The 15740-nt window shown below is 27.3% G+C and overlaps 1 protein-coding gene across 1 annotated transcript in view; it reads left to right on the forward strand.

The window, feature by feature from the left end:
- Positions 1-15740, forward strand: part of LOC137435669 (paired box protein Pax-1) — a 200799-nt gene that overhangs the window by 4923 nt on the left and 180136 nt on the right. The window lies entirely within an intron of this gene.

Raw genomic sequence — 15740 nt, forward strand, 5'->3', positions numbered from 1 at the left:
TCGCACAAGATCTGCCAGCAACCCTCTGATGGTTAAACTGCCGAAATCTCGGCTCTCCGCTCACCTTCACTCTTTCATTCCTCTTTTCTCCCGCCTCTGGAACAAACTACCTCACTCCCTTCAATCCCACTCCTCCCTCCAGGTCTTTAAAACAGCTGTTCACCACCATCTCTTATCTTCCCCCATCCAAAACCTTGATCTTTTCTACCCCCGCTAATTCACCCCAGATCCACCTGGTTTGAAATTCCAACTTCTTTCCTGGAAGTCCTGGCAGGGTCCATATGTTTTATACCTCTCCCACTGCCCCCTTCCCACGCCCCCCCCCCCCCAAAGCCCTCGCCCTCTCTCAGATCTCTCGATGTCTCCATTGTCTCTCGGTCCCTGCTCTCAAATGTTGTGTTTGTGTCCTTCCCCCTCTCTCCCCATCTTGTCTACCGCTCCCTATGTTATATGTTTTATGTGTCGGTTTGTCTTTCTGTGTGATTAATGTTCGCTCTTTCACGAGCCTCGAACTTGTATACAAAAAAAAAAAAAAAAAAAAAAAAACACTGTATATTTAATGTAGTTTTGTATAACATCTTACCAACACAGTATATTTAATGTAGTTTTGTATAACATCTTACTTAACACAGTATATTTAATGGAGTTTTGTATAACACCTTACTAGCACAGTATATTTAATGTAGTTTTGTATAACACCTTACTAACACAGTATATTTAATGTAGTTTTGTATAACACCTTACTAACACAGTATATTTAATGGAGTTTTGTATAACACCTTACTAACACAGTATATTTCATGTAGTTTTATATAACACCTTACTAACACAGTATATTTAATGTAGTTTTGTATAACACCTCACCAACACAGTATATTGAATGTAGTTTTGTAGAACACCTTACCAACACAGTGCATTTAATGTAGTTTTGTATGACATCTTACTAACACTATATTTAATGTAGTTTTGTATAACACCTTACTAACACTATATTTAATGTAGTTTTGTATAACACCTTACTAACACTATATTTAATGTAGTTTTGTATAGCACCTTACTAACACTATATTTAATGTAGTTTTGTATAACACCTTACTAACACTATATTTAATGTAGTTTTGTATAACACCTTACTAACACTATATTTAATGTAGTTTTGTATGAAACCTTACTGACAGTATATTTAATGTAGTTTTGTATGACACCTTACAAACACAGTATAATTAATGTTGTTTTGTATAACACCTCACCAACACAGTATATTTAATGTAGTTTTGTACATCTTATTAACACTGTATATTTAATGTAGTTTTGTATAACATCTTACTAACACTGTATATTTAATGTAGTTTTGTATAACATCTTATTAACACTGTATATTTAATGTAGTTTTGTATAACATCTTACTAACACAGTGCATTTAATGTAGTTTTGTATAACCTCTTACTAACACAGTATATTGAATGTAGTTTTGTATAACATCTTACTAACACAGTATATTGAATGTAGTTTTGTATAACCTCTTACTAACACAGTGCATTTAATGTAGTTTTGTATAACACCTTACTAACACAGTATATTTAATGTAGTTTTGTATAACACCTTACCAACACAGTATATTTAATGTAGTTTTGTATAACATCTTACTTAACACAGTATATTTAATGGAGTTTTGTATAACACCTTACTAGCACAGTATATTTAATGTAGTTTTGTATAACACCTTACTAACACAGTATATTTAATGTAGTTTTGTATAACACCTTACTAACACAGTATATTTAATGGAGTTTTGTATAACACCTTACTAACACAGTATATTTAATGTAGTTTTATATAACACCTTACTAACACAGTATATTTAATGTAGTTTTGTATAACACCTCACCAACACAGTATATTGAATGTAGTTTTGTAGAACACCTTACAAACACAGTGCATTTAATGTAGTTTTGTATAACATCTTACTAACACAGTATATTGAATGTAGTTTTGTATGACACCTTACTAACACAGTATAATTAATGTAGTTTTGTATAACACCTCACCAACACAGTATATTTAATGTAGTTTTGTACATCTTATTAACACTGTATATTTAATGTAGTTTTGTATAACATCTTACTAACACTGTATATTTAATGTAGTTTTGTATAACATCTTACTAACACAGTATATTGAATGTAGTTTTGTACATCTTAATAACACTGTATATTTAATGTAGTTTTGTATAACATCTTACTAACACAGTATATTTAATGTAGTTTTGTACATCTTATTAACACTGTATATTTAATGTAGTTTTGTATAACATCTTATTAACACAGTATATTGAATGTAGTTTTGTATAACATCTTACTAACACAGTATATTTAATGTAGTCTTGTACATCTTACTTAACACAGTACATTTAATGTAGTTTTGTATAACATCTTACTAACACAGTATATTGAATGTAGTTTTGTACAACATCTTACGAACACAGTATATTTAATTTAGTTTTGTACAACACCTTACCAACACAGTATATTTAATGTAGTTTTGTACAACACCTCACCAACACAGTATATTGAATGTAGTTTTGTACATCTTATTAACACTGTATATTTAATGTAGTTTTGTATAACATCTTACTAACACAGTATATGGAATGGAGTTTTGTATAACATCTTACTAACACAGTATATTTAATGTAGTTTTGTATAACATCTTACCAACACAGTGCATTTAATGTAGTTTTGTATAACATCTTACTAACACAGTGCATTTAATGTAGTTTCGTATAACATCTTACTAACACAGTGCATTTAATGTAGTTTTGTATAACCTCTTACTAACACAGTATATTTAATGTAGTTTCGTATAACATCTTACTAACACAGTATATTTAATATAGTTTTGTATAACATCTTACTAACACAGTGCATTTAATGTAGTTTCGTATAACACCTTACCAACACAGTATATTGAATGTAGTTTTGTATAACATCTTACCAACACAGTGCATTTAATGTAGTTTTGTATAACACCTTACCAACACAGTGCATTTAATGTAGTTTTGTATAACATCTTACTAACACAGTGCATTTAATGTAGTTTTGTATAACCTCTTACTAACACAGTATATTGAATGTAGTTTTGTATAACATCTTACTAACACAGTATATTGAATGTAGTTTTGTATAACCTCTTACTAACACAGTGCATTTAATGTAGTTTTGTATAACACCTTACTAACACAGTATATTTAATGTAGTTTTGTATAACACCTTACCAACACAGTATATTTAATGTAGTTTTGTATAACATCTTACTTAACACAGTATATTTAATGGAGTTTTGTATAACACCTTACTAGCACAGTATATTTAATGTAGTTTTGTATAACACCTTACTAACACAGTATATTTAATGTAGTTTTGTATAACACCTTACTAACACAGTATATTTAATGGAGTTTTGTATAACACCTTACTAACACAGTATATTTAATGTAGTTTTATATAACACCTTACTAACACAGTATATTTAATGTAGTTTTGTATAACACCTCACCAACACAGTATATTGAATGTAGTTTTGTAGAACACCTTACCAACACAGTGCATTTAATGTAGTTTTGTATAACATCTTACAAACACAGTATATTGAATGTAGTTTTGTATGACACCTTACTAACACAGTATATTTAATGTAGTTTTGTATGACATCTTACTAACACTATATTTAATGTAGTTTTGTATAACACCTTACTAACACTATATTTAATGTAGTTTTGTATAACACCTTACTAACACTATATTTAATGTAGTTTTGTATAGCACCTTACTAACACTATATTTAATGTAGTTTTGTATAACACCTTACTAACACTATATTTAATGTAGTTTTGTATGAAACCTTACTGACAGTATATTTAATGTAGTTTTGTATAACATCTTACTAACACAGTATATTGAATGTAGTTTTGTACATATTATTAACACTGTATATTTAATGTAGTTTTGTATAACATCTTACTAACACAGTATATTTAATGTAGTTTTGTACATCTTATTAACACTGTATATTTAATGTAGTTTTGTATAACATCTTACTAACACAGTATATTGAATGTAGTTTTGTATAACATCTTACTAACACAGTATATTTAATGTAGTTTTGTACATCTTACTTAACACAGTACATTTAATGTAGTTTTGTATAACATCTTACTAACACAGTATATTGAATGTAGTTTTGTACAACATCTTACGAACACAGTATATTTAATTTAGTTTTGTATAACACCTTACCAACACAGTATATTTAATGTAGTTTTGTACAACACCTCACCAACACAGTATATTGAATGTAGTTTTGTACATCTTATTAACACTGTATATTTAATGTAGTTTTGTATAACATCTTACTAACACAGTGTATTGAATGTAGTTTTGTATAACATCTTACTAACACAGTATATTTAATGTAGTTTTGTATAACACCTTACCAACACAGTATATGGAATGGAGTTTTGTATAACATCTTACTAACACAGTATATTTAATGTAGTTTTGTATAACATCTTACCAACACAGTGCATTTAATGTAGTTTTGTATAACACCTTACCAACACAGTGCATTTAATGTAGTTTTGTATAACATCTTACTAACACAGTATATTGAATGTAGTTTTGTATAACATCTTACTAACACAGTATATTGAATGTAGTTTTGTATAACACCTTACCAACACTGTATATTCAATGGAGTTTTGTATAACATCTTACTAACACAGTATATTTAATGTAGTTTTGTATAACATCTTACTAACACAGTGCATTTAATGTAGTTTTGTATAACACCTTACCAACACAGTATATTGAATGGAGTTTTGTATAACATCTTACAAACACAGTATATTGAATGTAGTTTTGTATAACACCTTACAAACACAGTATATTGAATGGAGTTTGGTATAACATCTTACTAACACAGTATATTTAATGTAGTTTTGTATAACATCTTACTAACACAGTATATTGAATGTAGTTTTGTATAACATCTTACTAACACAGTATATTGAATGTAGTTTTGTATAACATCTTACTAACACAGTATATTGAATGTAGTTTTGTATAACACCTTACAAACACAGTATATTGAATGGAGTTTTGTATAACATCTTACTAACACAGTATATTTAATGTAGTTTTGTGTAACATCTTACTAACACAGTATATTGAATGTAGTTTTGTATAACACCTTACCAACACAGTGCATTTAATGTAGTTTTGTATAACATCTTACTAACACAGTGCATTTAATGTAGTTTTGTATAACCTCTTACTAACACAGTATATTGAATGTAGTTTTGTATAACATCTTACTAACACAGTATATTGAATGTAGTTTTGTATAACCTCTTACTAACACAGTGCATTTAATGTAGTTTTGTATAACACCTTACTAACACAGTATATTTAATGTAGTTTTGTATAACACCTTACCAACACAGTATATTTAATGTAGTTTTGTATAACATCTTACTTAACACAGTATATTTAATGGAGTTTTGTATAACACCTTACTAGCACAGTATATTTAATGTAGTTTTGTATAACACCTTACTAACACAGTATATTTAATGTAGTTTTGTATAACACCTTACTAACACAGTATATTTAATGGAGTTTTGTATAACACCTTACTAACACAGTATATTTAATGTAGTTTTATATAACACCTTACTAACACAGTATATTTAATGTAGTTTTGTATAACACCTCACCAACACAGTATATTGAATGTAGTTTTGTAGAACACCTTACCAACACAGTGCATTTAATGTAGTTTTGTATAACATCTTACAAACACAGTATATTGAATGTAGTTTTGTATGACACCTTACTAACACAGTATATTTAATGTAGTTTTGTATGACATCTTACTAACACTATATTTAATGTAGTTTTGTATAACACCTTACTAACACTATATTTAATGTAGTTTTGTATAACACCTTACTAACACTATATTTAATGTAGTTTTGTATAGCACCTTACTAACACTATATTTAATGTAGTTTTGTATAACACCTTACTAACACTATATTTAATGTAGTTTTGTATGAAACCTTACTGACAGTATATTTAATGTAGTTTTGTATAACATCTTACTAACACAGTATATTGAATGTAGTTTTGTACATATTATTAACACTGTATATTTAATGTAGTTTTGTATAACATCTTACTAACACAGTATATTTAATGTAGTTTTGTACATCTTATTAACACTGTATATTTAATGTAGTTTTGTATAACATCTTACTAACACAGTATATTGAATGTAGTTTTGTATAACATCTTACTAACACAGTATATTTAATGTAGTTTTGTACATCTTACTTAACACAGTACATTTAATGTAGTTTTGTATAACATCTTACTAACACAGTATATTGAATGTAGTTTTGTACAACATCTTACGAACACAGTATATTTAATTTAGTTTTGTATAACACCTTACCAACACAGTATATTTAATGTAGTTTTGTACAACACCTCACCAACACAGTATATTGAATGTAGTTTTGTACATCTTATTAACACTGTATATTTAATGTAGTTTTGTATAACATCTTACTAACACAGTGTATTGAATGTAGTTTTGTATAACATCTTACTAACACAGTATATTTAATGTAGTTTTGTATAACACCTTACCAACACAGTATATGGAATGGAGTTTTGTATAACATCTTACTAACACAGTATATTTAATGTAGTTTTGTATAACATCTTACCAACACAGTGCATTTAATGTAGTTTTGTATAACACCTTACCAACACAGTGCATTTAATGTAGTTTTGTATAACATCTTACTAACACAGTATATTGAATGTAGTTTTGTATAACATCTTACTAACACAGTATATTGAATGTAGTTTTGTATAACACCTTACCAACACTGTATATTCAATGGAGTTTTGTATAACATCTTACTAACACAGTATATTTAATGTAGTTTTGTATAACATCTTACTAACACAGTGCATTTAATGTAGTTTTGTATAACACCTTACCAACACAGTATATTGAATGGAGTTTTGTATAACATCTTACAAACACAGTATATTGAATGTAGTTTTGTATAACACCTTACAAACACAGTATATTGAATGGAGTTTGGTATAACATCTTACTAACACAGTATATTTAATGTAGTTTTGTATAACATCTTACTAACACAGTATATTGAATGTAGTTTTGTATAACATCTTACTAACACAGTATATTGAATGTAGTTTTGTATAACATCTTACTAACACAGTATATTGAATGTAGTTTTGTATAACACCTTACAAACACAGTATATTGAATGGAGTTTTGTATAACATCTTACTAACACAGTATATTTAATGTAGTTTTGTGTAACATCTTACTAACACAGTATATTGAATGGAGTTTTGTATAACATCTTCCTAACACAGTGCAATTAAAGTAGTTTTGTATAACATCTTACCAACACAGTGCATTTAATGTAGTTTTGTATAACATCTTACTAACACAGTATATTGAATGTAGTTTTGTATAACACCTTACCAACACAGTATATTGAATGGAGTTTTGTATAACAGCTTGCTAACACAGTATATTGAATGTAGTTTTGTATAATATCTTACTAACACAGTATATTGAATGTAGTTTTGTATAACACCTTACCAACACAGTATATTGAATGGAGTTTTGTATAACATCTTACTAACACAGTATATTGAATGTAGTTTTGTATAACACCTTACCAACACAGTATATTGAATGGAGTTTTGTATAACATCTTACTAACACAGTATATTTAATGTAGTTTTGTATAACATCTTACCAACACAGTGCATTTAATGTAGTTTTGTATAACATCTTACTAACACAGTGCATTTAATGTAGTTTCGTATAACATCTTACTAACACAGTGCATTTAATGTAGTTTTGTATAACCTCTTACTAACACAGTATATTTAATGTAGTTTCGTATAACATCTTACTAACACAGTATATTTAATATAGTTTTGTATAACATCTTACTAACACAGTGCATTTAATGTAGTTTCGTATAACACCTTACCAACACAGTATATTGAATGTAGTTTTGTATAACATCTTACCAACACAGTGCATTTAATGTAGTTTTGTATAACACCTTACCAACACAGTGCATTTAATGTAGTTTTGTATAACATCTTACTAACACAGTGCATTTAATGTAGTTTTGTATAACCTCTTACTAACACAGTATATTGAATGTAGTTTTGTATAACATCTTACTAACACAGTATATTGAATGTAGTTTTGTATAACCTCTTACTAACACAGTGCATTTAATGTAGTTTTGTATAACACCTTACTAACACAGTATATTTAATGTAGTTTTGTATAACACCTTACCAACACAGTATATTTAATGTAGTTTTGTATAACATCTTACTTAACACAGTATATTTAATGGAGTTTTGTATAACACCTTACTAGCACAGTATATTTAATGTAGTTTTGTATAACACCTTACTAACACAGTATATTTAATGTAGTTTTGTATAACACCTTACTAACACAGTATATTTAATGGAGTTTTGTATAACACCTTACTAACACAGTATATTTAATGTAGTTTTATATAACACCTTACTAACACAGTATATTTAATGTAGTTTTGTATAACACCTCACCAACACAGTATATTGAATGTAGTTTTGTAGAACACCTTACCAACACAGTGCATTTAATGTAGTTTTGTATAACATCTTACTAACACAGTATATTGAATGTAGTTTTGTATGACACCTTACTAACACAGTATATTTAATGTAGTTTTGTATGACATCTTACTAACACTATATTTAATGTAGTTTTGTATAACACCTTACTAACACTATATTTAATGTAGTTTTGTATAACACCTTACTAACACTATATTTAATGTAGTTTTGTATAGCACCTTACTAACACTATATTTAATGTAGTTTTGTATAACACCTTACTAACACTATATTTAATGTAGTTTTGTATAACACCTTACTAACACTATATTTAATGTAGTTTTGTATGAAACCTTACTGACAGTATATTTAATGTAGTTTTGTATGACACCTTACAAACACAGTATAATTAATGTTGTTTTGTATAACACCTCACCAACACAGTATATTTAATGTAGTTTTGTACATCTTATTAACACTGTATATTTAATGTAGTTTTGTATAACATCTTACTAACACTGTATATTTAATGTAGTTTTGTATAACATCTTATTAACACTGTATATTTAATGTAGTTTTGTATAACATCTTACTAACACAGTGCATTTAATGTAGTTTTGTATAACCTCTTACTAACACAGTATATTGAATGTAGTTTCGTATAACATCTTACTAACACAGTGCATTTAATGTAGTTTTGTATAACCTCTTACTAACACAGTATATTTAATGTAGTTTCGTATAACATCTTACTGACACAGTATATTTAATGTAGTTTTGTTTAACATCTTACTAACACAGTGCATTTAATGTAGTTTCGTATAACACCTTACCAACACAGTATATTGAATGTAGTTTTGTATAACATCTTACCAACACAGTGCATTTAATGTAGTTTTGTATAACACCTTATCAACACAGTGCATTTAATGTAGTTTTGTATAACATCTTACTAACACAGTGCATTTAATGTAGTTTTGTATAACCTCTTACTAACACAGTATATTGAATGTAGTTTTGTATAACATCTTACTAACACAGTATATTGAATGTAGTTTTGTATAACCTCTTACTAACACAGTGCATTTAATGTAGTTTTGTATAACACCTTACTAACACAGTATATTTAATGTAGTTTTGTATAACACCTTACCAACACAGTATATTTAATGTAGTTTTGTATAACATCTTACTTACACAGTATATTTAATGGAGTTTTGTATAACACCTTACCAGCACAGTATATTTAATGTAGTTTTGTATAACACCTTACTAACACAGTATATTTAATGTAGTTTTGTATAACACCTTACTAACACAGTATATTTAATGGAGTTTTGTATAACACCTTACTAACACAGTATATTTAATGTAGTTTTATATAACACCTTACTAACACAGTATATTTAATGTAGTTTTGTATAACACCTCACCAACACAGTATATTGAATGTAGTTTTGTAGAACACCTTACCAACACAGTGCATTTAATGTAGTTTTGTATAACATCTTACTAACACAGTATATTGAATGTAGTTTTGTATGACACCTTACTAACACAGTATATTTAATGTAGTTTTGTATGACATCTTACTAACACTATATTTAATGTAGTTTTGTATAACACCTTACTAACACTATATTTAATGTAGTTTTGTATAACACCTTACTAACACTATATTTAATGTAGTTTTGTATAGCACCTTACTAACACTATATTTAATGTAGTTTTGTATAACACCTTACTAACACTATATTTAATGTAGTTTTGTATAACACCTTACTAACACTATATTTAATGTAGTTTTGTATGAAACCTTACTGACAGTATATTTAATGTAGTTTTGTATGACACCTTACAAACACAGTATAATTAATGTTGTTTTGTATAACACCTCACCAACACAGTATATTTAATGTAGTTTTGTACATCTTATGAACACTGTATATTTAATGTAGTTTTGTATAACATCTTACTAACACTGTATATTTAATGTAGTTTTGTATAACATCTTATTAACACTGTATATTTAATGTAGTTTTGTATAACACCTTACTAACACAGTACATTTAATGTAGTTTTGTATGACACCTTACTAACACAGTATAATTAATGTAGTTTTGTATAACACCTCACCAACACAGTATATTTAATGTAGTTTTGTACATCTTATTAACACTGTATATTTAATGTAGTTTTGTATAACATCTTACTAACACTGTATATTTAATGTAGTTTTGTATAACATCTTACTAACACAGTATATTGAATGTAGTTTTGTACATATTATTAACACTGTATATTTAATGTAGTTTTGTATAACATCTTATTAACACTGTATATTTAATGTAGTTTTGTATAACATCTTACTAACACAGTGCATTTAATGTAGTTTTGTATAACCTCTTACTAACACAGTATATTGAATGTAGTTTTGTATAACATCTTACTAACACAGTATATTGAATGTAGTTTTGTATAACCTCTTACTAACACAGTGCATTTAATGTAGTTTTGTATAACACCTTACTAACACAGTATATTTAATGTAGTTTTGTATAACACCTTACCAACACAGTATATTTAATGTAGTTTTGTATAACATCTTACTTAACACAGTATATTTAATGGAGTTTTGTATAACACCTTACTAGCACAGTATATTTAATGTAGTTTTGTATAACACCTTACTAACACAGTATATTGAATGTAGTTTTGTAGAACACCTTACTAACACAGTATATTTAATGGAGTTTTGTATAACACCTTACTAACACAGTATATTTAATGTAGTTTTATATAACACCTTACTAACACAGTATATTTAATGTAGTTTTGTATAACACCTCACCAACACAGTATATTGAATGTAGTTTTGTAGAACACCTTACAAACACAGTGCATTTAATGTAGTTTTGTATAACATCTTACTAACACAGTATATTGAATGTAGTTTTGTATGACACCTTACTAACACAGTATAATTAATGTAGTTTTGTATAACACCTCACCAACACAGTATATTTAATGTAGTTTTGTACATCTTATTAACACTGTATATTTAATGTAGTTTTGTATAACATCTTACTAACACTGTATATTTAATGTAGTTTTGTATAACATCTTACTAACACAGTATATTGAATGTAGTTTTGTACATCTTATTAACACTGTATATTTAATGTAGTTTTGTATAACATCTTACTAACACAGTATATTTAATGTAGTTTTGTACATCTTATTAACACTGTATATTTAATGTAGTTTTGTATAACATCTTATTAACACAGTATATTGAATGTAGTTTTGTATAACATCTTACTAACACAGTATATTTAATGTAGTCTTGTACATCTTACTTAACACAGTACATTTAATGTAGTTTTGTATAACATCTTACTAACACAGTATATTGAATGTAGTTTTGTACAACATCTTACGAACACAGTATATTTAATTTAGTTTTGTATAACACCTTACCAACACAGTATATTTAATGTAGTTTTGTACAACACCTCACCAACACAGTATATTGAATGTAGTTTTGTACATCTTATTAACACTGTATATTTAATGTAGTTTTGTATAACATCTTACTAACACAGTGTATTGAATGTAGTTTTGTATAACATCTTACTAACACAGTATATTTAATGTAGTTTTGTATAACACCTTACCAACACAGTATATGGAATGGAGTTTTGTATAACATCTTACTAACACAGTATATTTAATGTAGTTTTGTATAACATCTTACCAACACAGTGCATTTAATGTAGTTTTGTATAACATCTTACTAACACAGTGCATTTAATGTAGTTTCGTATAACATCTTACTAACACAGTGCATTTAATGTAGTTTTGTATAACCTCTTACTAACACAGTATATTTAATGTAGTTTCGTATAACATCTTACTAACACAGTATATTTAATATAGTTTTGTATAACATCTTACTAACACAGTGCATTTAATGTAGTTTCGTATAACACCTTACCAACACAGTATATTGAATGTAGTTTTGTATAACATCTTACCAACACAGTGCATTTAATGTAGTTTTGTATAACACCTTACCAACACAGTGCATTTAATGTAGTTTTGTATAACATCTTACTAACACAGTGCATTTAATGTAGTTTTGTATAACCTCTTACTAACACAGTATATTGAATGTAGTTTTGTATAACATCTTACTAACACAGTATATTGAATGTAGTTTTGTATAACCTCTTACTAACACAGTGCATTTAATGTAGTTTTGTATAACACCTTACTAACACAGTATATTTAATGTAGTTTTGTATAACACCTTACCAACACAGTATATTTAATGTAGTTTTGTATAACATCTTACTTAACACAGTATATTTAATGGAGTTTTGTATAACACCTTACTAGCACAGTATATTTAATGTAGTTTTGTATAACACCTTACTAACACAGTATATTTAATGTAGTTTTGTATAACACCTTACTAACACAGTATATTTAATGGAGTTTTGTATAACACCTTACTAACACAGTATATTTAATGTAGTTTTATATAACACCTTACTAACACAGTATATTTAATGTAGTTTTGTATAACACCTCACCAACACAGTATATTGAATGTAGTTTTGTAGAACACCTTACCAACACAGTGCATTTAATGTAGTTTTGTATAACATCTTACAAACACAGTATATTGAATGTAGTTTTGTATGACACCTTACTAACACAGTATATTTAATGTAGTTTTGTATGACATCTTACTAACACTATATTTAATGTAGTTTTGTATAACACCTTACTAACACTATATTTAATGTAGTTTTGTATAACACCTTACTAACACTATATTTAATGTAGTTTTGTATAGCACCTTACTAACACTATATTTAATGTAGTTTTGTATAACACCTTACTAACACTATATTTAATGTAGTTTTGTATGAAACCTTACTGACAGTATATTTAATGTAGTTTTGTATAACATCTTACTAACACAGTATATTGAATGTAGTTTTGTACATATTATTAACACTGTATATTTAATGTAGTTTTGTATAACATCTTACTAACACAGTATATTTAATGTAGTTTTGTACATCTTATTAACACTGTATATTTAATGTAGTTTTGTATAACATCTTACTAACACAGTATATTGAATGTAGTTTTGTATAACATCTTACTAACACAGTATATTTAATGTAGTTTTGTACATCTTACTTAACACAGTACATTTAATGTAGTTTTGTATAACATCTTACTAACACAGTATATTGAATGTAGTTTTGTACAACATCTTACGAACACAGTATATTTAATTTAGTTTTGTATAACACCTTACCAACACAGTATATTTAATGTAGTTTTGTACAACACCTCACCAACACAGTATATTGAATGTAGTTTTGTACATCTTATTAACACTGTATATTTAATGTAGTTTTGTATAACATCTTACTAACACAGTGTATTGAATGTAGTTTTGTATAACATCTTACTAACACAGTATATTTAATGTAGTTTTGTATAACACCTTACCAACACAGTATATGGAATGGAGTTTTGTATAACATCTTACTAACACAGTATATTTAATGTAGTTTTGTATAACATCTTACCAACACAGTGCATTTAATGTAGTTTTGTATAACACCTTACCAACACAGTGCATTTAATGTAGTTTTGTATAACATCTTACTAACACAGTATATTGAATGTAGTTTTGTATAACATCTTACTAACACAGTATATTGAATGTAGTTTTGTATAACACCTTACCAACACTGTATATTCAATGGAGTTTTGTATAACATCTTACTAACACAGTATATTTAATGTAGTTTTGTATAACATCTTACTAACACAGTGCATTTAATGTAGTTTTGTATAACACCTTACCAACACAGTATATTGAATGGAGTTTTGTATAACATCTTACAAACACAGTATATTGAATGTAGTTTTGTATAACACCTTACAAACACAGTATATTGAATGGAGTTTGGTATAACATCTTACTAACACAGTATATTTAATGTAGTTTTGTATAACATCTTACTAACACAGTATATTGAATGTAGTTTTGTATAACATCTTACTAACACAGTATATTGAATGTAGTTTTGTATAACATCTTACTAACACAGTATATTGAATGTAGTTTTGTATAACACCTTACAAACACAGTATATTGAATGGAGTTTTGTATAACATCTTACTAACACAGTATATTTAATGTAGTTTTGTGTAACATCTTACTAACACAGTATATTGAATGGAGTTTTGTATAACATCTTCCTAACACAGTGCAATTAAAGTAGTTTTGTATAACATCTTACCAACACAGTGCATTTAATGTAGTTTTGTATAACATCTTACTAACACAGTATATTGAATGTAGTTTTGTATAACACCTTACCAACACAGTATATTGAATGGAGTTTTGTATAACAGCTTGCTAACACAGTATATTGAATGTAGTTTTGTATAATATCTTACTAACACAGTATATTGAATGTAGTTTTGTATAACACCTTACCAACACAGTATATTGAATGGAGTTTTGTATAACATCTTACTAACACAGTATATTGAATGTAGTTTTGTATAACACCTTACCAACACAGTATATTGAATGGAGTTTTGTATAACATCTTACTAACACAGTATATTTAATGTAGTTTTGTATAACATCTTACCAACACAGTGCATTTAATGTAGTTTTGTATAACATCTTACTAACACAGTGCATTTAATGTAGTTTCGTATAACATCTTACTAACACAGTGCATTTAATGTAGTTTTGTATAACCTCTTACTAACACAGTATATTTAATGTAGTTTCGTATAACATCTTACTAACACAGTATATTTAATATAGTTTTGTATAACATCTTACTAACACAGTGCATTTAATGTAGTTTCGTATAACACCTTACCAACACAGTATATTGAATGTAGTTTTGTATAACATCTTACCAACACAGTGCATTTAATGTAGTT

This window comes from Myxine glutinosa, chromosome 9, assembly GCF_964187855.1.
Source record: "Myxine glutinosa chromosome 9, kmMyxGlut1.1, whole genome shotgun sequence".
Lineage (NCBI taxonomy): Eukaryota > Metazoa > Chordata > Myxini > Myxiniformes > Myxinidae > Myxine > Myxine glutinosa.